The sequence below is a fragment of the Lissotriton helveticus genome, chromosome 3_1 (genome assembly GCF_964261635.1).
Source record: "Lissotriton helveticus chromosome 3_1, aLisHel1.1, whole genome shotgun sequence".
NCBI classification, from domain to species: Eukaryota; Metazoa; Chordata; class Amphibia; order Caudata; family Salamandridae; genus Lissotriton; species Lissotriton helveticus.
Genome location: NC_136061.1, coordinates 17,751,002 through 17,772,680, shown reverse-complemented (window position 1 = coordinate 17,772,680; position 21,679 = coordinate 17,751,002). Strand labels below are relative to the sequence as shown.

At 44.0% G+C, this 21,679-nt stretch overlaps 1 long non-coding RNA gene across 6 annotated transcripts in view; it reads right to left on the bottom strand.

Moving 5' to 3' along the window:
* Window positions 1-15,026: 15,026 nt before the first annotated feature.
* The window catches only part of LOC144822042 (uncharacterized), a 242,591-nt gene continuing 235,938 nt past the window's right edge, over window positions 15,027-21,679 (bottom strand). For all 6 annotated transcript variants that reach the window (XR_013608535.1, XR_013608534.1, XR_013608539.1 and 3 more), the window contains one exon: window positions 15,027-15,815. This is a non-coding gene — a long non-coding RNA (uncharacterized LOC144822042). The remainder of the gene's footprint in view (window positions 15,816-21,679) is intronic.

Genomic DNA, 21,679 nt, shown 5'->3' with positions numbered 1-21,679 from the left:
TATTCCTTGGTTTTTCGTGGAGACTAAGTTTCAATTTTTTGTGCGCCTTGGTGCAAACAGAGTCAAACCAACGTGGCGTCAGGGATACTTTACTATTACTTGGGATCTTTAAGAGATTATTAACATAAGAAGCAATCTCTTCAAAAGCCCTGACCACCATGGCTCCTTCTACCCTTGGATCAAGGCATGTGTTGATTGCGTTTATGCCCTCAGTTATCAGTTTTTTATAAAAGCTGTCCCCATCAATCCTGGCCCATCTGATTCTCCTTCCTTGATCCACTGCCTTTTCTGTTGTATCATGTCTTTTTGAACCCAATTTAAAATCAAATCCTTTCGTTACAAGTATCACCGGATTGTGATCACTGTAGATGCTTGTATCTATTATGATTTTGTTGATATTCCTTTTTAGAATGGGTGAGACAAGGATATAGTCAATATAAGAATGGCAACCTCTCCCTCTATATGTTGGGTTTAGTTCTCCTTTATCACCCAGCTCTGCGAGATCTAGAGTTTGGATGAGATTGTACCTCTTCACTAGTCTCTCCAGGTCCCATCCTTCTTTTGAATGAGTAAAATGTGGCCCTTTCACTATGGTGCATCTTGACCAGTCTTTAGTAAAAGGTTTTAATTTTTCACAAATGTGACAATTAAAATCCCCCAGCAGTATGAGACTTGGGGGGTTTGGTGTCTTGTTTAAGAAATTCAGATTTTCTAGACAGGAGTCCAATTCCTTTACAGCTTTTCCCTTTTCCGTTGTACCAACAGCGTTGTACCAGTTGACCAACAGAAGGTGTAGTGTTTTAGAATGGAACCTTACTACTTGGAGATTGTGTGAGCCTTGATTGAGATTTGTCCAAGTGCCCTGGATAAGTAAGTTGACGTATATCACTAGTCCCCCGCTAGCTCTCCCTGAGGATACTTTTCTGGCTGGGACAAAGAAACTTTTGTAACCCTCTAAACTGTAGTCATTTGTTTCAATAGTCCATGTTTCCTGTAGGCAAATTATTTGGAATTTATTTATGTAGCTAAGCCATTCTCGGGACTCAAATTTGGCTGCTAATCCTGCTATATTCCAGGATACGATTTGTAAATTTTCATGAGTGTTCTCCTTGGGACATCCTATTTCGTCTCCTAGTGAGTGCACTGTGTGCTCGCCAATTTTGATTAATGTGGTGGATCTGGGTTGTGGCCTACAGTTAATAACTGTTCTGCTTTGTTCAGTGGTAGTCATATATTCTATGGCTTTTGTCAGATCACCTCTACATCTACTTATTTTGGGAGATCTGTCACCACCTCTCTTATAATGGGCAGGTGATAGCCTGTTCGCATATCCCCTTCTCGTTCCTATATCCAGCAGTTCTGCCTCCCTTGGCCTTGTATGTTTCAGGGTTTGTTTTCCCTTTTCGTGTCAATCCACCTGTTCAAGGACACTAAACCTATTCCAGTGTGCATACTGTGTTTCAAAGGGGTCATAATTTGTGGTCGCAAGAAATGGCCTTTGCCACTGGTTTGGTCTATATTGGGTATCCATTTGGGGGTTTCTAGGCATCGGGGGTCTGTTGGTGTGCATAGGTCTATGAGGTGCATGAGGATAGAAGTAAGATAAATGCAGGGGATGGATTTGTGAGTGAGTATCACTAGAAGGCGCATTGCAAATATAATTGACTGCTGCAATGTCTCGAAAATTCACCGTGATTATATCCCCTGCTATTGTCTTGATGCCTTTGCCGATCCATTCCCCCCTTCTTGCAGAGAGAATCTGGCCATAAATGTTGGGGGGTAGTGGTCTATGTATTTGCAGCCACTGGGCACATTTGTTTTTTAGCTCTATGGGCGTTTCCCTTTTACCTTCTCTTAGAGGTGGAACTCCTGTTAATACCACTACGAAAGGTAAGGCTTCAGGTGGCAAATTGATTATCTTGAAGCGAGATGATGTTTTATTTTATTTTGTGTTTACTGGAGGGATAGGGTTTGCCTTAGGGTTCAGTTTCGGTGTTTGGGTTTTGGGTGGTATTTGCACGGGCCCGGAGGATGGTTTAAGTGTTTTGGGGTTTATCTGTTTATTAATCTTGTCTATGTTCGGTGTATTGCTGCCTGTCTGGGTGACTTTTGAGCTTATTTGTGGGTCTCTAGGGAGATTATTTGTGACCGTGTCCTGAATTGGATTTTGCTTATCTTTCATTAGTGTATTGGATAGGACCCCATCCAGATTTGTTGTTAATGTGGCACCCCCTTGTGTTGGTTAAGTTTTCAATCCAACACCTATGTTGTTTACAAGGGATGTCAGCCTATCGATTTTAGATATGAGGGGTTTTATCAAGACAGTGATGGAATGTTCCAAGTCCGTTTTGAGGTCAAACACCATGTTGGTAATCCAGCAAGGTATTCCTGTGGTAGGAGGGTTTATAGGTGTCACCAAGTTATGGTTTCTAGTTTGGCCTTTTCCCCCCCCACTTTTCGAACCTTCCTTAGGCCAGTTGTTTTCCATAGTGTTTAATTTCCTCTTGCTATTTTTAGTTTGTGAAGCAGGATGCTCCCTATTCCTCTCAGGGGAACCTGGGCACACGGGAGATCGGCGAGTGAGGAGGGGGAAATAGCCATGCTAGTATCAGGATCATCTGCAAGATCTAGGGGGGCTGCAGAGGTGTTATTTGTGGTTTCCTGAGTGTCTTGGACGATAATCACGGGTGGTAGAGACAACCTCCTCTCCGTGTTAGCAATGGCATTGGAAACTGCCCCTATGGTTTGCTTGAGCATCTTATCTATGGCAGTTAATGTCGGTAATGTTTGTTGGGAATCCGGTTTTGATCTAGTGCTTGATCTCAATGTAGGCATTTTAGACTTTTTTACAGGCTTCCTCATGATATGTTAAACGGGGATACAATAATGATGGGTGAATTGCACTGAGTATTGTACGGCACGGTTAATTACCTTAATCGCAGGCAGTAGTGATGGAATTTGGGGGGGTGGCCCAGTCCAGCCTCCTCTGGCCGATGAGGGCCGTAGAGGGCCCGCCCTTTGCCCGGGCTTAGCCCCGGGCGCCCCGCTCGCGTCCCGCGACGCTGAGGGCTTTCTGATTATGAAGCCCCTCCTGGCGCCTTGATCGTGCGTCAGGGAACGCGCCGCCGCTGCAAGGGCTGCCGGGGTTTGTGGTCCCGGAGTGGCGGTGGTGTGCCTGGTGCTAGCGGTCGCTTGCTGCTGAAAGGGTGTGGCGTTGCAATGTTCTGCAGGTTTCCTCCTGCCGCTTGTCTTTTCCAGTGTCTCCGTCAAGTGAAAGGTATGTTTGGTGCAGTTAGAGTAATTAAGCATGACTACCGAACACAATTGGTGTTTTCTTCAGCTGCATGATGATGATACATGGTGATGCACAGAAAAGCCTAAAGAGAGCACTAGTAGCAGCGCATAATTCGTAAAATACGTAGTGCTGGTGCCTACAACTTTTATAATTAAAGTTGGTGCATGAAATTCCAAAGCTGGTTGTCTCAAAACTCATGATGCACCTTAACTCCACTGACACATATATACCTGCCCATGTATTTCACTCTTGCCTATCCTGCTTCCTCCCTTTGTGATGTTCTCATTTTTATCTTTCTCTATCTTTCCACTTTGTAACCCTCTTTTGCCATCTTGAAGCAACAGATGCGAAACAAAATAAGTGCTGGTCCCCAAAATAAGTGCTACTGCCCCACACCGGCAACCACTGGCTCTGTTTAAGCACTGACTGGTGGAAGGAGGTGAGCAGCCATCACAGCGCGGGCATTACCCCGCGCTGCCATTACGATGCTGCTTTTACAACGCAAGCGCTGGAGGGCGCTGTTGGAAAAGGAATAGTTTAATTTTCTATTCCAACACCTTCCCTACTGTAACGTGGGCTGGAGTTGGAATAGAAAATTAAACTATTCCACTATCCAGCGCCTACAGCGCAAGTCATTGTAACGACTTGCGTTGTAAAAGCAGCGTCGTAATGGCAGCGCGGGGTAAAAGCCTGCTTTGTCATGTCATACATCCGTGGAAGGATAATCTAACTTTGGGTATTATACAACTATCATGGGGCAATAAACTATTGAGCACAGGCAGCTCTCAAAAAGCAAGTGTTCTGTAGTATACTGCCCATACATAGAACTTTATGGTATCTTATAGTGTTATGACACACAACAGCAGTTAGGCACGTTTAGTATCTTATAATGACACACTTTGTAGTTCATGGGCATGGATTTGTTAACTATTCACATTCATGATAAATTGCACAAAAAACACACAATACAGGAATGATTGCACAAATTGGTATTTTGTAACACTTGGATTCAACCTCCTATTTGACTTATTAAATCTAGCCTGGCCAATTATTTATACCATGAGATACGAAGGCGGAATTGAGGTGCACGGCAGAGGGTATGCCTTTCACTTTGCCTACCTGTGCTTGCACGCGTGGGTGGAATTGTTGAATGCAAAGGAACGCTGAGTGAACCTTGCCGGCGCCATTTGCATAGCTCTTTTGGAAATGACTACTAGTTTCATACTTGCACATTTTAAAAACTGTACTTTGCGTTATTTGCACAGCTATTTTAAACTGATTACTAGTTTTAATACCCAACACATTTTAAATACTCTATTTCCTCACCTGCTAACACGAAAGGCACTCTCCCCAGTCCACCGCGAGAAGTCTCGTTTAAGTGGAGGTAGACCTGGCCCGAAGCACTTCCGGTGGAGCTTGAGATGGCGGTCTAGTGCTCAATTCCCGTCTACATAAACAGTTGCCATTCAAACGCGCAGCAGATACGAAGGCGGAATTGAGGTGAACGGCAGAGAGTACGCCTTTCACTTTGCCTACCTGTCCGTGCACGCGTGAGTGAAATTGATGAATGCAAAGGAACGCAGAGTGAACCTTGCCGGCGCCATTTGCATATCTCTTTTGGAACTGACTACGAGTTTCATACTTGCACATTTTAAAAACGGTACTTTGCGTTATTTGCACAGCTATTTTGAAACTGATTACTAGTTTTAATACCCAACACATTTTAAATACTCTATTTCATCACCTGCTAACACGAAGGGCACACTCCCCGGTCCACCAGGAGAAGTCTCGTTTGAGTGGAGGGAGACCTGGCCCGACGCACTTCCGGTGGAGCGTGACTTGGAGTTCTAGTGCTCAACTCCCCTCCACATAAAACAGTTGCCATTCGAACGTGCAGCAGATACGAAGGCAGAATTGAGGTGTGCGGCAGAGGGTACGCCTTTCACTTTGCCTACCTGTCCATGTACGCGTGAGTGGAATTGATGAATGCAAAGGAACGCTGAGTGAACCTTGCCGGCGCCATTTGCATAGCTCTTTTGGAACTGACTACGAGTTTCATACTTGCACATTTTAATAACTGTACTTTGCATTATATGCACAGCTATTTTAAAACTGATTACTAGTTTTAATACCCCACACATTTTAAATACTCTATTTCCTCACCTGCTAACACAAAGGGCACTCTCCCTAGTCTACACCGAGAAGTCTCGTTTGAGTGGAGCGAGACCTGGCCCGACGCACTTCCGGAGGAGCGTGAGTTAGCGGTCTAGTGCTCAACTCCCCTCCACATAAAACAGATGCCATTCCAAACGCGTAGCGGATGTGCGCAGCGGGCGTGCCTCTGGCGCACCACTGGTGCGCCAAAGGCAAGCCCGTCTGTGCCCGTCCACGCCTAAACGGACCCAGGGGCCAGAACCCCAGGCCCCCTGACACATTGCTGGTAAGTATTCCAGTACACTGCTGAAATCCCTGAATAGGCCTCCCGAGCCACAATGCACGCATTCAATCTCGATCCAAAGGTCACAAAATAGATGCCCCCAGTGTCGATTTGAGATCCCCTCACCCCTGGCCCCTCCTCCCTGACATAAGACAACATGCAAACTTCTCCTGCTCAACTGCACATCCCTTCCCAAACACATAACCGAAATGTCAATCCTTCTAAGGGAGGAGGCCCCCGAAGTACTTTTTCTGACGGAAACTTGGCTGAATACTTGTTCAGACCCGGACATAGTCCAAGCCCTCTCTTAAGGTTACTTAATTTAGTGAGTGGACAGAAGGATAGGAAGGGGGGGGGAATTGCTATCCTATATAAAGACCACCTAACCTGTCGCCTGATAGATAGCCCGTTATCAGACTGTGAAAATACCCATTTTGTGATCAATTTCACCCCCTCCCTCACACTCTCTGGTATTCTTGTCTATCGCCCTCCTGGATCACCAGGACAGTTCGCGAAGTCATTACTAGAAACAGTAGGGATTCTTGCTAGTCGAACGGCTAACTTTACCCTCTTAGGGGATTTTAACCTTCATTCCAATGACCCCAAAGCCTCACTCACCACAGAATTATCCCAGGACCTGGCAACCTACCAACTTCTTTAAAAGGTTTCACTTCCCAACCATTAAAAAGGCCACCATCTGGACCCCATTTTCTCTAATCTAGGAAATTTGGTAGGATACAAGCCCACCCCCCTACCATAGTCCGACCATTTCCTAATACCCCTTCTTTGGACTCACCCCCATAAGGCACCCTGCCTCCCCCCGCCGCGTTCATTAATCCGACCCTAGTCCAATGTACCCGTGGAGAAATGGATACTAGAATTGAACAGATCATAACCCAGTCCTGCTACGGACCCCACGATAAAGAATAACAATTTTCACAACTGGATTGTGGGGGCTCTCAACTCAGTAAAGTCTCGACTCAAAGGAAAACGGGCCCCCACCGCTCACTATGGTACACCCCCAAACTACGTACCCTATGGCAGCATTGCAAAAAAGCAGAGAGAAGATGGAGGAGAGACATCTCTCCTACAGAAAAGCTCAAATATAGGTCGACCGTACGTCATTACAAATCAGAAGTTAAAGCTGCACAGGCCTCCTTCTACGAGGGAGAGATCATAGCAGCAAGTAATCTCTCCCAAAGACATTTTCAACATTGCCACTAAATTAATGACGAATCCTGGCCCCCCGGCACCCTCAGATTCCTCTAATCACCGTTGTACTGAATTGGCGAATTTCTTCCTCTCTAAAATCCAGCACATCCTTAAACACCTTCCTCAAAAAGACCCGATTAACTCCAACATACACATAAATGAGGGCCCACAACCAGACAAACCAGAACTAAGGTCTTTCCCTCCTCTAACACAGGATTGCTTCCTCACTTTACTATCATTATTAAAAAGTGGCTCGCTCTTAGACCAAGCACCCCCCAATATCCTGTCATGGGTTGGACCCTCCATTTCCCCTATGAGCACCAAACTAATTTATACCTCCCTCAACTCTGGTACAGTACCTACCAAGTGGAAAAAGGCAATGGTCCGCGCATTGTTATAAAAACCCAACCTAGACCACAGATCTGGGCAACTTCCAACCCATCTCACTCCTGCCGGGCATCAGCAAAATAGCAGAGAAACACACTAACTGCACCCTTTCGGCATTCCTCGAAACTAATGGCGCCCTCCACCCCTCTCAAACAGTTTTCCGGCCTGGCCAGGGGACAGAAACCACCATACTGTCAGTGGTGGAGGAAACAAGGAATATTTTGGACGCAGGAGGTGTAGTGTAGTTCCTATATTCTCAATAGGCTCTGCGCATTGTTATAATATATCCAATAGTTTAGACATAGAACTGAGGTCTAATAGGTCTCTATCGAATACATTAGATTTAATTGTGAGTGCCAGCTAGCTCAAAGGTCACTAAAAACTTTCTCGAATAAACAAGAAGGGATTAGCTTCTGACAACTGCATAAACATGACAACTTTGTTTACCCAAGATAAAACTGATCATCAGAGTCGTGGAAATAATTGATAGATATTTCACTCAGTCAATCGTGCATGCTTCATTTCACCAGATGTGCAGAGAAATATATAGATGGCGTTTTCAATAAAAAGGTTTTATTGAACAGTCTTCTTTCTCAAGCATAGGAAATGAACTGCTACAATCGTAAAACAGGTTGTAAAATATAATACATACATTATAAAGAGTAGAATAAAATAATACTGCAAGATCATTGTATAGTTCCTACAGCATAGATTAATACATACATAAATAAAACTACTCTACTGGTGCTTCTAAAATACGCCTACCCCGATGTACCTAAGCTTTTTAATAGGGAGGAAGTAAGTGAGGTGTAGCATAAATGTAGTATTCTTTTGCCAAGAATCTGTCCAAGATTTCTCTTAGGGTCTAATCAGCTCCATACCTTAGCTTAAAATGAAGAAGGTCAGTCTCAGGACTCGATCTCCCAGCAACCCGCAAGGGTAGCCTGGAAACACTGGAGCTGGATTTCTCGGCAGGAGAAAAGACAGCGTCTATCTCAGTGCATCTGCTGGAGAGTCGGCTTCCTTCGGCACTTGCTGTAGCAGGATGCGTCGGGCAAGTAGATAGTCGAACTGCTCCAAACCACCGTGTGTTTGCTAAGGCAAGTGTGGGCATATTTATGCCTTGAAGTTGCCGAGTTTGACGTAAATGTGGACATAATAACGTCATTAACCCCTTCCACGCTGATGACGAGCTGGGCTCGTCATGAGGTAGCCTCCTGGTACGCTGATAACGAGCCCAGCTCGTCACGTAAAGTGCGGTTTCGCATATCTCCGCGTACGAGCGGAATTCCGCCCGCACGCATGCGGTTAAAGACTCATTGGGGCAGATTTACAAACCCCTTCCGCCTCTTTTACGCTGCCGTTGCGTCACTTTTGTGACGCAGCGGCTGCGCAAAAGATGTGCGATGGTGAAGGGTATTTACAACGTGACGCATCTGGGAGATGCGTCACGTTGTACAGCCCTGCGCCACAAGGAGGCGTTCCGGCGCAGTGGGGGGGGCGTTCCTGCGCAGGAACACCTCCTAAAAGTGGCTGAGTGAAATCTACAAGATTTCACTCAGTCACTTTTAGGCCAATGTTGCGTCAAAACCCTGCGCCTGCTTGAAGCAGACGTAAGGCTTGACGCAGCATTAGAAGAATAGGCCCCCCCAGAGCATTGCTGAAGCTGTGTCGCGCTTGCGACGCAACTCCAGTAATGCGCCGCCTTTACGGCACAAATGCGTGATGCATCTGTGCCGTTTTTGCCCCATGGTGCGCCGCATTGTAAATGTGGCGCATCATGGGAGGTGGAGCTGCGGCGCACAATTACTGGCGCATCCATGCTAATTTGCAGGGATGTGCCAGTAATTGTAAATCTGCCTGTCAGTTCTTTGAAAACATCATGAGTTCTTGGACACGTCAGTTCTCGAGCAAGGGAAAGTCCCTAGCTGCTGAAGTCGAGTTTTCTAAGAAATCGTTGTAGATTTTCTGAACTAGTGGAAGTAGCCCTGCCATATTTGGACTGCATGAGCTATGTTTAAATATAGTTATGATTCTTATGCCTATATGAGGACATAGTGATTTATACCTATATAAGGGCATGAATCGGGAAATTTACAATAGTGTCCTAAAATGGTTCACAACAGGGGTACAGCCGCAATCATCCTCCTTGACCTCAGCGCGGCATTCAACACGGTCAACCACCCTCTCCTGGTGCACCACCTTACGAGGGCAGGAGTGTCAGGAACAGTGCTAAAATGGCTACAGCCCTTCCTTGTAGGTAGATCTTTCCAGGTCTTCCAAGACAAACATACCTCACAAACCTTGCCATTAGGGTGCGGAATACCACTGGGCTCTTTGCTTAGACCCACCCTTTTTAATGTTTATATGGCCCCTCTGGCAGAAATAGTGTCTCCTTTCGGAATCCATGGGGTGACCTATGCTGATGATACGCAACTGGTCATAGCACTGAGCCACCTTGGTCAACAAGCTAAGGTCCTTCTACCATGCCTGGAGGATGTAGTAAAGGGGATGAGTCTCTCTCACCTCAAACTCAATGGTGAGAAGACGGAACTCACGATACTGGGCGACCATCCGAGCCCCGGTCTAAATACGCTCTAGCCACCCACTCCCAAAACAGAAATAAAAATCCTAGGAATATGGCTAGAAAAGAACCTCACCTTTAAAACCCAGGCAAGAAAGACAGTGGCCTCCTGTTATGGCTTGCTTAGAATTATTTGTAAAATCCTTCCCCTTCTACCCCCTCTCGCAAAAAGATTATTCACTCAGGCCCTTACCTTGTCTAGATTGGACTATGGCAATGCCCTCTACTTAGGTGCCCCTAAAGAGGTCATCTCTAAGCTACAGGTCATACAGAACTGTGCCGCAAGGCTGCTCTCTGATACCCCCGCTTGCTGCTCAGCAAGACCAGCACTGCACTCTCTTTATTGGCTCCCAGTACAGCAGTGTGTAAACTTCAAAGCACTCAAATCCCTAAACAATCACGGGCCACTAATCAACAGGGACATGATTCGCCCATACAGAGCAAACAGGGCACTTCAATCAAATGAACTCCACTTTGCAACGATACCAAGGATTAAAAAGGCCAGTAGCGGAGGCAGGCTCTTCTCACTAAATGTCTCTAAATTATGGAATGCCCTCCCACTATACCCGCGGAGCGAACTTAATCATCTGAAATTCCGTAAACAATTGAAGACCTGTTTCTTCATATAGATCCCTCCACTTTCCTCCCTTCGTACACATGCAGCCCTGGGATGCCTTCGGGTAGCCATGCGCTCTGCAAATGTCAAATACAATACAATACAATACAATATTTTTATGATAGTTTACATGGTACATTTATGTTGGAGCTTGTAACACTTAAGCAGCGCATAAAGATTCACACAAATCCTGCCTTGTTTAGAAATACAATTTCTGAACATTAACTCTTTTGCAATACATGGAACATAAATAAGTTTCACAGCTTGTTGTTTTCTTTGGTTAAAGTTGAAATACTAACAGTGCAAAAGAGGTCTTGAGCTTGAGCCGAAATCCACAGGGGACTCGGGTGTTAAGAAACACAGTGTCAGACAGTGGTTTGCACCCTGTACAAGTAGAGACCCTCACTCTAGTCAGGGTAGGGTGATTATACAGCTCAGATAATCCCTGCTCACCCCCTCTTGGTAGAATGGCTGGAGCACTCAAAGCAATTGTAAAGAATTTGTAAAGCATCTGTACATACAAACACAGCAACAGTGAAAACACTACGAAAGGAGACCATGCCAGTTTAGAAAAATAACCAATATTTATCAGAATAAAACACCACAAATCCTGCATAAACAATTAAAGATATCATATTCAAAAGGGTGAACAATCTAAATATCAAATTATGAATATCGAGTTGCCAAAATATAGAATTTTAAATATCGAGTTGCCAAAATATCGAATATGGTGGTGCAGAATATCGAAATGCAGGTAAGAAAAATCGTTTAAAATAATATCAAAGTTAGTAATATTGACAGTTATAATACAGTTGTTAAAAATATCAAATTTTTTGCGGGTGTTTTAAGTGTTGGTATATGTGTTAAAAGTTTATATAATGTTTGTAATGTATGTTGGAAATTTTTTAAAACAATGAATTTTATGATAAATTAATTTTGCGTATTTTAGTACCGTAGAGGGTTGTGTGTTTATAGGGGAATATGGTGGGAAGTAATTTAATTATAATATATTAATTAAGAATGTTTTTGAATTAATTGGTTAGAACTTAATTGATTTTGGGGTAATTTTATTCCGTAACGGGTTGTGGGTTTATAGGGGAATAGGGTGTAAAGTAATTGAATTTAAATTAATGTATTAAAAAAATTAATTAATAATTCTGTATATAATAATTTATAGTGTTAATTGTGTAAATTAATTAATTACTAATTAATTATACATTGATAATGTATTGGTAATTATGTTTATTGTGTACACATATTAATTAGTTATTAATTATTAACAATTAATTTGTGAATATGTTAGGAGTGTGTTGTGGGTTTATAGGGGAATAGGGTGAGAAGTATTTTAATTGTAATTAAGTAATTAGTACATGTTATTTATTGATATTGATAATTAATTTATTGTTAATTATTAATTGGTAATTCATTTTTATGAATTGATTAATTGATAATTATATTAATTGTATTAATTATTATTTGTGCATGTTCTGGGTTTAAATGGGAATAGTGTGGGAAGTAATTAATTGTAATTAAGTAATTATTAATTTTTATTTTTGGTGATTGATAATTAATTTATTGTTAATTATTAATTGGTAATTAATTTATATTAATTGATGAATTGATCATTATATTAATTATGTGACATTTTATGTGTGTGTTTATTGAGGAATAGGGTGGGAAGTAATTTAATGTTATTAAAGTAATTATACATTTTTATTTATTGGTATTTTTAATTAATGAATTGTTAATTTATTAATAATTTATTATTTAATAACTTTTTTAAAAATTTATAAGTATGTTATTTTTAACCTTTGTGCTATCTAACACTTTCTCCACTGTTGCATTCTTTGAAGTGGGAATTCTAATTATTACCCCTACACTATCCAACACATTCCATACGGTTGTACTCTCTGGAGTGGGAATAGTAATTTTTACAGTTGTACTATACAACACTTTCCCTATTGTTAAACTTGTAGGAGTGGGAATAGTAATTTTTACTCACCAGCTATCCAACATTTTTCCTACTGTTGCACTTGTTGGAGTGGGAATAGTGATTCTTACCTCTACGCTATATAATAATAATCCACATTTGTAAAGCGCACAATCACCCGTAAGGGTCTCTAGGCACTGGGGGCCGTCGGGAAGATTAAGCAAGCTATTGCCCAAAGTCACATGGTGCTGGGCTAACCTGCCGCCGGAGCCGGGGATCGAACCCTGATCCCCAGATTCCAGCGTCAGTCGCCCTGGCCGCGGCGCCACACCTCTCCCACCATCTATCCAACACTTTCCCTACTGTTGCACTCTCTGGGGTGGTTAAATTAATTTTTACAGTTACACTATACAACACTTTCCCTACTGTTAGACTTGTTGGAGTGGGAATAGTATTTTTTACCCACCCGCTATCCAACACTTTCCCTACTGTTGAACTTGTTGGAGTGGTAATAGTAATTTTTACCTACCAGCTATCCAACACTTTACCTACTGTTGCAATTACTGGAGTGGGGATAATAATTTTAACCCCTCCGACACCACTCTCCCCATACCCGACGGATACAAGATCCAGTGGAAGGACCGTCTCAACCTAGCTGGGAGGAGGACTTGCCATTACACACAAGAACTCCCTCCGGCTCCCCACATCCAGCACAAATAACTCCTTGACCCTCACAGAACATATCTATTTCCAGATCCAGACCAACCCTAGAACGAACCTATGCAGCACCCTCGCTTACAGACCATCACCGACCTCATCGTGCCCCACACCATCATCCCCATGGACTACATACTGCTCAGAGACCTGAATTTCCACCTCAACAAACTCAGCGACCCCCAACACCACCACCCTCCTGGACAACCTTGTCAATTGAGAACTAAAGCAGCTTGTCACCACCCCCACCCACAAGGTAGGACCTTCCCTCAACCCCCATCTTCGCAAAAGTGAACAACATCCCCTTCAGCCACACTACACAACTCCTTTGGATGGACCACCACAGTTTGTTGGAGTTACTTAGGGGCGCGAGCCTATCTGTGCAGTCGGTGATCCATTTTTGGAGTTATTGAACTGCAGAGTTGACGTTGGTCATAGAGGGGGGGCAAGGTTGAGGGTGGAGTTGAGGTGGTCTTCGGTGACATTGCTCCAATTCCTGCATGGGGGCGTGGTGTAGGTTTGTGTGCAGTGGGTTTAGAGAAAGAGAAGTGTATGCATCCGTACTCTCCTCGACAAGTGCCACATGGCGGCCCTCATCCTATTTGACCTCTCCGCAACTTTCAATACCATCTCCCACTGCACACTCCCCGCCAGACTCCACGACGACAGCATAGAGGGAACTGCCCTCGACTGGATCTGCTCTTTCCTCACCGGCCAAACCCAAAGAATCAGATTCCCGCCATTACTCTCCAAACCCACAGAGATCAGCTGTGGAGTACCCCAAGTATCATCGCTCAGCCCCACGCTTTTCAACATCTTCATGGCCCCCCTAGATTGCCATCGTCAGGCAGCACGGACTTAACATTGTCTCCTATGCCAACTACACCCAGCTCATCCTCTCCTTCACGATGGAGCCCGACACCGCTAGACTAAGCTCCAAGGTAGGAATGAAAAACGTCACTTCTTGCATGAGCAGCAGCTGCCGAAAGCTCAATTAAGAGAAGACAGAAGTCCTCATACCCACCCCCTCCACATGAGACAACACCTGGTGGTCCACCACCCTCGGCAACCCCCCATGCCTATGGACAATGCCCATAACCTTGGCCTCATACTTGACTCATCCATCACCATGACCGGACAGGTCAAAGCCATCACCCCCACTTGTTTCAACACCCTCCGCATCTTCCGTAAGACCTTCAAATGGATCCCCCCAAATCCAGGAAAACTATCACCCACTCACTCATAGCCAGCAGACTAGACTGTGGAAACGCCCTTTGTGCCGGAATCAACAAAACCCTGCTCTGAAAACTCCAGACCATCCAGAACACCCCTGCCAGACTCGTCCCCGGCATCCCACGACCAGGCTACATCACCCAGCACCTACGAAACCTCCACTGGCTCCATGTCGAGAAGAGAGTGACCTTCAAGCTACTCGCTCATGCCTAAAAATCCCTCCATAACACCGGATCTTAGTACCTCAACGAAAGAGTCTCCTTCTACGCACCCAAAAGAAACTGATGCAGCGCTACTCCAGAAATAATTCCTAGAACCACAACACCTTTCCCTGAAGTATAAAATCATACATATACTCGACAGTGGGGCCCATGACACCGCGAGTCACTCACAACACACTTACACCCTACTTCATGGATCGGTGAAATTCAAAGGAGAGATGCTGTATCATAGTGGAGTGTCTGCATAAATACTAAATATTTATACTATTTACACCTGCAGTTTAAATGAATTTACCATGGTTTTTCATTAACAAACATTTATTTAGACATGCCTCCACTAAGGTTGACGGATCTGCTAGTAAAAAAATAGGCGTAGGAAAACTCAAGCGCAGCTTAATTCTCCATTTATCTAATTTTTATTAAAAGCAAATTTAACATGTCTAAAAGTTTATTCACTGTATTGATTTCTTTATTCAAAAACGACATTTAAAGGAATAAGAATTTTATCTCAAACAGTTAATTTCATTTAATCAGGAAAGTTCAAAAATAGACATTTATTTAGATTTCAGAAATACAAGTATTAGCAAAAACAGATAGTTCCCAAATTCATTTTCTCCTACCTCCCTAACTTCCCTGACTAATGACCTCACCTAAAGTTCAGATCTCATTCAAAAGAAATAGAAAATTATTCAAAGTCTTGCATCTCAGGATAAGTCAGCATTCCGACAGCATCTCTCGAGGAAATCGAAAATAAGTTTTTCTCTCACTAAAACCAGCACTTTTTATACCTTTTTCACTCGCTCTATCTATTAAAAGAGTAACTTTCAGCATAAATTCAAGTTCTGATTGGACAATTTGGGGTGGATGAGCATCACCTCATTGTTACATTATTTGTTTTTCTTCCGTCAGCTAAATTTTAAAAAGGGTCATTGTTTTAGGCAGCGTCCGGCCTAGTCACGTTCTCAAATTGATAGATTCGAACCTTTTCCCACGTTATACAATAGTGACATCCAAAATTGCTGGCAGTCATCTGTATTCTCGGGGCATGGTGGCCTTGAACCTCACTGTCCAGGCACAGTCAGCTCGCATTCGTTCTTGGCTTTATTTGCGCATGCGTATTTCTCTTATGGCCACAATAATCGAGTGACTCCATTTTTCTGGTAGACCTCACGAGTCAAAATGGGAACTATCATAGAAAAAACACAAACAAACATTAATTTCAGAAATCTAGCCCTTATGTTTACCTCCCTGTTACTAAGGTTTTCCCTATTAGTAGTTACCTAGCTTTGGTTTCTGCCACAAAATACGTAAACAAAAAGCACATTTATGCCCCATTCCATTATCTCAAAGCTGCTTATTAGTTTAGGACACAACAAAATCACATAATTGCAACATAAGCAAAATTAATTCCCACGTGTACTTGTGTAGTTGCAATTTTATTCTAGGTAGATTAATTTCACACAACATTCCATTAGTTCATGTTATAGTTATGGAAGTGTGACTTTGCAAAGGGTACACAATTTTGCTTCTCCACCTTGCTCCATCAAAACCACCGCTCTGCAGACCTTGCCCTTGCCGAAAACCCTTGCATCAGCAAAGCCAGAACGGGTGAGAGAGCCTATTCCTACATCATGATACAAAAGGGGATGATGGACGGAGCGTTTGAGCAAATCAAACACTCACCCCCAGTCAACTGATCTGGGTTTAATCCATCACCATTCTTTAGCTCACTCAGCCACCCCAGACATGGCCATATGCAAATCAGTCTGACCCTGTGCCTCATGGGAACAGTCTAGCCCGAACTGCCAAGCCATGTCTTCCCTGGACCAGAAACAAGCATCCTGGGACCGGTTTCGGATTCATAATCCTCATCAGCCAGGCTATCTTGAATCCAGTGGCCAAGTGAGCAAGGGACTCACGTCTGAGCATACCCTGCCACACTTAGGGCAAACAAAGCGATACAAAAGGGGATGATGGATGGAGCGTTTGAGCAAATCAAACACTCACCCCCAGTCAACTGATCTCGGTTTAATCCATCACCATTCTTTAGCTCACTCAGCCACCCCAGTTCAGACATGGCCATATGCAAATCAGTCTGACCCTGTGCCTCATGGAAACAGTCCAGCCCGAACTGCCAAGCCATGTCTTCCCTGGACCGGAAACAAGCATCCTGGGACCGGTTTCGGATTCATAATCCTCATCAGCCAGGCTATCTTGAATCCAGTGGCCAAGTGAGCAAGGGACTCAGGTCTGAGCATACCCTGCCACACTTAGGGCGAACAAAGCGATACAAAAGGGGATGATGGACGGAGCGTTTGAGCAAATCAAACACTCACCCCCAGTCAACTGATCTGGGTTTAATCCATCACCATTCTTTAGCTCACTCAGCCACCCCAGTTCAGACATGGCCATATGCAAATCAGTCTGACCCTGTGCCTCATGGGAACAGTCCAGCCCGAACTGCCAAGCCATGTCTTCCCTGGACCGGAAACAAGCATCCTGGGACCGGTTTCGGATTCATAATCCTCATCAGCCAGGCTATCTTCAATCCAGTGGCCAAGTGAGCAAGGGACTCACGTCTGAGCATACCCTGCCATACTTAGGGCGAACAAAGCGATACAAAAGGGGATGATGGACGGAGTGTTTGAGCAAATCAAACACTCACCCCCAGTCAACTGATCTGGGTTTAATCCATCACTATTCTTTAGCTCACTCAGCCACCCCAGTTCAGACATGGCCATATGCAAATCAGTTTGACCCTGTGCCTCATGGGAACAGTCCAGCCCGAACTGCCAAGCCATGTCTTCCCTGGACGCGAAACAAGCATCCTGGGACCGGTTTCGGATTCATAATCCTCATCAGCCAGGCTATCTTGAATCCAGTGGCCAAGTGATTGCTCAGACGTGAGTCCCTTGCTCACATGGCCACTGGATTCAAGATAGCCTGGCTGATGAGGATTATGAATCCGAAACCGGTCCCAGGATGCTTGTTTATGGTCCATGGAAGACATGGCTTGGCAGTTCGGGCTGGACTGTTCCCATGAGGCACAGGGTAAGACTGATTTGCATATAGCCATGTCTGAAATGGGGTGGCTGAGTGGGCTAAAGAATGGTGATGGATTAAACCCAGATCAGTTGACTGGGGGTGAGTTTTTGATTTGCTCAATTCTCCGTCCATCATCCCCTTTTGTATCGCTTTATTCCTACATCATGGCAAAGACCTGTAACGAACTCCCGCTCAGCATCAGACGTTCCCCCATTCAGCATGCCTTCAGGAAGAGCCTCAAGACCTGGATCTATGGGTAAGACGTAGCTGCATGTTTCTCCCCCCGTACACGTGTTAGTAGCATGCATCAAAAATTCCTGATTGATTGATTGATTGAATATGTGAGCTCCAGAATAAAGCACAAATGCTAAGAGGAAGTAAAAAAGCAAAATTAAGCTATTTCTCCCTGTTACTGTTCTCTCAGGTAGGTGCACGATTTTCACATTAAATCAGGTTTACTACCTTCAGTAAATTATGAATGCATTAAAATACAAGGGTGGGTGTATGGCAATGCTCATGGTCCACCCTTTTAACGTCAACCCGACACGGTGTAACCAAGGTGATTCACTTTTTGTTTTTTTTACAGAGCCACGCAAGGTGACACAAATTGGTCCTTGAGTGGCTTTCTAAATCTCAAATATCATTTTGAAGAGTGGCTGCTCTAAAAAGTGGCACAGCCATAATGAAAAATGTTAGTAGGTCTGAGCCTAAACTTCTTAGGGATGTCCCTGAGGTCGTGGGACACTTGGGTATATCTAACTGGACATTTGCTGCAATCTCTGAAAAGTTGGGACATGGAATGCTTTTGAACTTCCAGCCATAGGAGAACTGAGAGTACCCATCTGAGCCAATCCCACAAGAGTGCAGCTTCACTGGTTTAAAGCTAAAGGTTTCTCATGCAAGGAGCTTCTCTGCAGCAGCAAATCTGTTCCTGCTGGTCCTCTATGAGAAGGTCTCCAGGCTGGAGGAACTCATCATCAGATAGAACCTTTAGCCTTGTCAGATGGAGGATACTGACCTCTGAAAAAAGAGACTTAGTGCCTGATTATGAGTTTGGTGGTTAGATGGACTGTCAAACCCATTGTGGCAGTGCAGTAACCGCCACACCAGTGGTTGGACTGCCGTATTACAAGGCTGACAGTGAGACCGCCATAGGACCGCTACAACCACCAGCGATCCGCGATCCCTGGTGGTGGATCGGTGGCCTGAGGACCACAATAAGCTGACAGTACCTCTACAGCACCGGCAACCATATTACTAGTTTCCTCACATCCAATGTTTTGGTGAGCCCCCCGTATAAAGGGAGGCGGTGAGGCAACTTGGTGGGGGTTACAGGGACCCCGGTTCCACCATGGCCATGGGATGCATGCACGGGGTACTTTCTGCATGCACCCCCTTTCCTGCAAATTCAATTTGACAGTGTTTGCTTCGTTCTATATCAACCAGCGGATTAATTTAGGTTTAAATTACTGAAACCTTAGCTTGAACCAAAGTTGTTTGTGACTTTATTACTTTGCTGACCCGTTACCCACTCAAAAGTAATAATTCATTGTATTACAGGTAGTTCTTATCTACACTATATTCTCTCACCCTGCTATGCAACTGTTGTCAACAATCTCAGAGTTTGTGAAAGTTTAATATAGGCTGTCCTAAATCCTGCCTACACACACTAGCACATAGCAACTTTAAACTCTTCTGCAAAACAACAAGGTTCAGGGTTTACACCTAGAATGAAGTATTAGTCCGGGAACAGAGAGAATGTTGGTTGTATCCTGTCTAAAAAGGCTACATTGTATTCATTTGATGACTGTGTCTTTCATTACAGTATAAATGTAACTAAAATGTTGCATAATGTCAGAACAGAACTAGTGAAAGGTCTTTGAGCTTTAAGGGCCCAATGTACAGTTTGATAGGCGGTAGTCTGTCAGTCAGAGTGGTGGAAGAAATTTCATACGCTACTATGATGAACTACAGCACATCAGATTTAAAGTTAACCTCCAGCCCAGAAATGATCTCTTCTCTGTATCTTTAGAGGAACAGCTGTCACAATGGGTCCTATGAAGGTACAAAAAGCATCGTGAACAGTGGACATTGTTTTTAACGGTCACCCACCAAACTCCAAAAAGATATAGGGGCTCCTGAGAATGTTGAGCGTTATCACTTCCGCCCAACACTGACTCAGTTATTTGACCGACCGACACCCAGTCGTCGGCCCGGCCGCCCCATTAGGATGCGACCAAACACTGTTCTGTCTCATTCCTATATTTCACTATGGGAGCATGCATTTCGGCTGTAAACCAGCCGTAATGCATGCTCCCGTAGTAAAAAAGAAGGTGTAGTTCATCCCTGTATTACTGGTAGGCACCTCAAGAGATCCTCGCAGCCTCAAACAGGAGGCCGTGCACCAAAGGGGGCCCTGCTGGGGCCCCCGAACATGCTTTACAACATGTTTCCATCTCCAACAGACCGGCATGGAAACTATGTCAGAAACCATGATCATAATCTCAAGGGTGAAAAGAGCCAACCTTGAGATTGTATGCCGCATTCAGACTGGCAGACGGGCACTCCAAGTCAGTCGGAAGCCAGCCGGAATGACTGGTCTGATTCCATTCCGACCACTTCCATCAAAATGAGGATATTGGAAAGGAATCCAAACGGCCCATTACGATGTGGCTCGTCATCCGAGCCGTATCGTACTGGGCCCCTTAGTGTCATGGCTATGGTGTTATGGACCCTCAGCCCATATGCTAGTAAATAAAGTGACACAGGTTACATCATGGAACTTGCCCCAGACGTGTGCACTCAGCCCTTGTTATTGGCAGTGTCACCTACCTGGTGATGCATGTGATGGATTGGTTTCAATAAAACCGCTAAGGAACGGTAGTTAAGCTCTGTGTTCAGCAGATCACCACAATGGCAAATATACTAATATGTGATATATTGTGGCCAGGGTTAATCCATTAATTCAGAGCCTTTGCTTATTTTTCTAATTCTTGTGTTACCCATGTGAAAGTGATGCACTTGGAAATCACTAACTGGCACAGTGTGAGAGGTTATTTACATGATTAGATACAAGAAAGCATGTCAGAAATATTTTACATGTACTTGATAAGTGTGAAAGTACTGGTTAGCTCTAAAAAAAACTTGAGAATTTGTGGCATGTAGGAAATAATCAACATAGTAAGAGAAGTAGAAATCATAAAATATGTTCTTTGCAGTAGCTCCCCAGCCCAGTTACTCGCCAATAACTATGCCACACAGGGAGACTTTATTCGTGTATGTGCAACTGCAACTCACCACACTGAAACAGCAATTGATGCATTACACTCTAACACTTACTTCACGTTTCTAGGGAGACAATCAGGACCCAAAAGGGTTCCGTCACTATTAACTCACCAGATACTGCAGTCTGTTCAAGTACATTTTGCCAGAATGTAATCATTTTAAAACTGCTACATTTATGTAAAATCCAATTTATAATGAAACTTTTTAACCCTCTGAGGAAGATCTGAGTTTTGTTTTGTCCTTCTTGTGTCATTTCCCCTTGTTACTCTTTCTCTATTTTATCACAAGGGCCCTGAGTTTGCTGTTATGTTTTTTTGACCAGGGTCCTAGCCTCTCATCTATTTTTTAAATTCTTAATTACTTTCCTGATGTGAAAGTGAATGTCTTTGTAAACACTCCCGAGCATTGCCAGAGAAATTTGTGGCCTATTAACGTATGCCAATCCATTTTTTACATGTGTTTATTGGTTTCTTCAACTTACATAGAAACATGACATACATCAATGTAGTGTATAAATGCACAGCACGGGCAATAAGCATACCTACTGCTAGAGGTAATTCTGCAATGTAGTCTACTGCGGAACGCAATAGCATTTTAACATGCATTTTTTAATTAAGCACAGACCTTCTCTATGATATGGGCACAACGTTCCTAAGGTGTCATAGGCAGACAAATGAAATACACTTATCTTGCATTCCTCCCCACCCGCATGCCCCCCAT